Source organism: Crocodylus porosus, unplaced genomic scaffold (genome assembly GCF_001723895.1).
Source record: "Crocodylus porosus isolate Cpor-Errol unplaced genomic scaffold, CroPor_comp1, whole genome shotgun sequence".
Lineage (NCBI taxonomy): Eukaryota > Metazoa > Chordata > Crocodylia > Crocodylidae > Crocodylus > Crocodylus porosus.
This window is the reverse complement of record NW_017728918.1, coordinates 51,104,329-51,107,659: the sequence shown is the minus strand read 5'-3', so window position 1 is coordinate 51,107,659 and position 3,331 is coordinate 51,104,329. Positions and strand designations below refer to the sequence as shown.

The window sequence follows — 3,331 nt, the reverse complement described above, 5'->3', positions numbered from 1 at the left end:
TCTTGTTGGCCCAGCACTTTCATGAACTATGTCCTTTGCTGTTCTCCAATGATGTATTAGCTGTGGACTTTTTTCCCCATGCACAGAAATTCTTTCCTCTAAATGTGTCATCATCTACAATGTTTTCTGAGGGTAGTGGCAGTGGTTCTGTTCCACATCCTGCTGTAGCTCTCCTCAGTCTTCCATGGCAGCCCTCGGCTGTTCCTCTTCCCTTTCCTGCTGGAAGTGTTGGCATCACTTCTGCTTGTGGCACCAACTCCCCTTCATCTGAGCTGTATGAAGCTTCCATAGACATATGGTCTTCTTGCTCTGAACAAAGTGAGGATCCTCACTGCCTTTGGGATAAGACTTCATCAGTAGATGTGTCACTGTTATCTGTGGTAAACTGTGCAAGACAGGCTTCAGCATAAAATATGCACTGCCTTCTCATCCTGGACTGCAGAAAAAAAACTGATTACTGCTGAATGCATATAAATAACAATCAAAGACAAGCCTGTCCACCTATGTTGTCACAGAAACAATTCCACCCTGCCCTATGGCAGTGCAGGTAGCATCTTCTCCTCCTGGGCACAGAAGCCAGAGACCAGAATCCACCCTTTGAAGGCAAGCCAAATGTGAGTGGATGCTGTTTGGAAACCACACATGCAGGGGCTTATTGAGAGCAGGTAAAAGATTAATGGGGGTGTCAAGCCCTTACTGTTAAAGGGGACTCCATAGTGTATGTTGTATTGCAGTATGTTGTTGTTCTATTTCTTCTCTGCTCTCCCTTTGCTCCATGTCCTCACTTCCAACAAAGGCACAGCAAACTAGCTTGCATGTTATGAAAGGGTCAGGTGAGGTGGAGTTTTGCCATGAAAAAAAAGAGCAGAGGTGGATTTGGGTGTGACAAAGGGTTTTGTGTTTTTTGGCAAAGGACAGGGTGTTTTGATGTTCTTGCAGCCTGTAAACAAAGTGGTTAGGAAAAGGATTACCACATAATCTGCAAAAGCAGATTGGAGGATGGCCACCCATTAGTTCCCTTGGATACCTAGAGTAGACATGAATGAGGTGTGAATGAATGCTGACCTTTCAGATGCATCCACCCAAAGTGGCCAAACAGGTCTAGGCCTGTCATTTATACAGAAATTGCATTGGGGTAACAAGTTACCGCAATGCATTAACATGGGCTTGGGGTAAGTTGTTACCCTATATGGAAAAAACACATTCATGCCTGAGGTAACATGTTACCCTAGGCAATTTTTCCTCCACAGAGAGAAAACCATTCATGTTAAATGGCTGTGCTTTGGGGATATTGTGCACTGCAGTGCCAGTGACAATGTCCTAAAAAGAAAAATTTGTAGAATTAATTAACTTTAAGATACTGTACAAAATATGCATCTGGTTACCCCACGGGAATGTATGTAGATTAAACAGAACAACACAAGCTAAATTCATTTGTATTGCTTTGTATCATAACAAAATGACCACTTTTCCAGTGAGAAGATTCTTTGGATCGTATTAAGTAACACATGTTAAGCTAACATAGGACTGTTCCACAGAGATAATATAATTCATTCTGGTCCTGGGTCTGGGACCCAAAATTCCAGCATTGTGGGTCCCACACCCAGGACTATATAGAAGTAGCAACCTACTTCCAGTGTGATCCCAGAGCTGAGACTGAAAATCAACAAAGGTTTTACATTTCTTATTATTATTAGCCACAGAGCATTATCAAGGAAACTTAAATGTCTTTGAAATAAAATTGCTGAATAAGCATTCTCCCTTCTTGAAATGTTCAGTTAGTTTGTTGTAAAGAACCCATGAAACAAATAAACACCTACTAAAATGTTCTAATTCAAATCTGGTGAGCTGAATGCTACCCAAACTCACTCACACAAAAAAGCACCTTTTATTCTTTATTTCTCAAAACAATAAGCCATTCTATTATTTCCTCCAATTATTAATATGTACTTCATAATTAAAACCACAAACAGACTCTACAACTCTTATAAAAATTACATTTGCCACATAAGATGTTGAGTTCTGCAGTGTGTGTTACAGTGAAACTGAAAGGAAGACTGCAGGTGTCAGAGGATCCTAGATACAACAGTGATAGACTGTATATCACAATAGTTACTCGTTGGTAACAAAAGAGTAAAATCAAACAATATTTGTAGTGGTGTGATAACATTTACAACTGGCATAGCAGAAGAACAATAGATATGAAGTATATCTTAGTATATTTATCACTTGCATTGAAAGTATTTGGGCTACTAGTAGTATTGAGAGAAAAATGGTCCCAACAAGGATTTGATCTGTTTGGCTTTTTTGAATTATGAAGCCTGTAAGGTTTAAATTCTTAGTAAAAAAAAGCCTGAGGGCATGAACAGACATAGTTTAAGCACTCTAAATGCCTTTAAAAAGATCCCAAAAATGAGGATATAATTGTTCGCCCCCAATGAAGCACTTAAAAAATGACCAATCTACTTTAAAAATGCCCCATAGAAATCAAGAACAACTTGGAAGTGCTTTGCTATGTGTGCCTACTACAGGGACTCTGACAGAGGACATCTCTATACAGCCCAACTATTATTCCAGTTGCACAGCCAACCGTGAGGTCAAGGACAACTCAAAGGACTTTTACTAAGTGGATCCTACTATGAAAGGAAGATTAAGATTTATTGGGGCCCTGGGTGAATACAAAATTGGAGGCCCCTCCCCCACATAGGTGCTTGATTCCAATGGGTGGGAGTGGCCCATTCCCCTCCTGATGCTGGCACTGACAAGGGCATGGTGGGCCTCTGTGCCCCTTGGAGGAAACTGGGTGGCACATGCCAACCTCTCTTACCTGCTCCGTAACCGTACTCCAGCCCACAGACCACTATCCTATGCTCTTTATTCATGTGGGCACCAATGACATGTCTCAAAGCATTCCCAGCCAGATCATGAAGTGCTATAGGGATTTGGGAGTGGGGCAAAAGGGTCTGGGGGCACAGGTGGTGTTCTCATCGATCCTCCAAGTCTTGGGCTATGGGCTGAGGAGGGAGAGGAGAATCCACATAGTAAACCAAAGACTGCTGCACTGGTGTCATCGGGAAGGCTTTGGCTTCCATGACCACAGCCCGCTCTTTGGTGAGAGAGGCAGTGAGCTGCTGGGAAGAGATGGCCTCCACCTCTCCCCCTGGGGAGGAGGCTCTTCTCAGCCAGACTGGCTGACCTGCTCCACCAGGCTTTAAACTAAGCCCTTTAGGGGATGGAGGGACTACCGCCACTGCTGGCCCACTGAGAAACCCTTGCAAAGCCAGCGGGCAAGGCAGTTAAATGCCCACCCTTGCCCCAGCCCTGGTACCAT

The 3,331-nt window shown here is 43.1% G+C and overlaps 1 long non-coding RNA gene across 1 annotated transcript in view; it reads left to right on the top strand.

Annotated features, from left to right (window-relative positions):
• Positions 1-1,387: 1,387 nt before the first annotated feature.
• LOC109311771 overlaps positions 1,388-3,331 on the top strand; it is a 19,238-nt gene continuing 17,294 nt past the window's right edge. Inside the window, exon 1 of the long non-coding RNA XR_002101609.1 lies at positions 1,388-2,027. This is a non-coding gene — a long non-coding RNA (uncharacterized LOC109311771). The remainder of the gene's footprint in view (positions 2,028-3,331) is intronic.